Genomic DNA, 225 nt, shown 5'->3' on the forward strand with positions numbered 1-225 from the left:
ACAGTAACCATAACCATAAGTAGCCAGGAAGATAGAAGATAGGAAAGGGATGAATATTATCAAGTTTAGAGTTGTGTCATGAGGTAGGTTTTGAATTTAATTTGCTTGCTGTCATTGGTACTGTAAAAGGGGTGAGCTAAAATAAATTGAGTGCATTGAAAATGGAACGGTGTCATAGTCTCCTTCATAACGATAAAAGGGAAATCTTATTTAGGCGAATCTTTT

The sequence above is a fragment of the Montipora capricornis genome, chromosome 3 (genome assembly GCF_036669925.1).
Source record: "Montipora capricornis isolate CH-2021 chromosome 3, ASM3666992v2, whole genome shotgun sequence".
NCBI lineage: Eukaryota > Metazoa > Cnidaria > Anthozoa > Scleractinia > Acroporidae > Montipora > Montipora capricornis.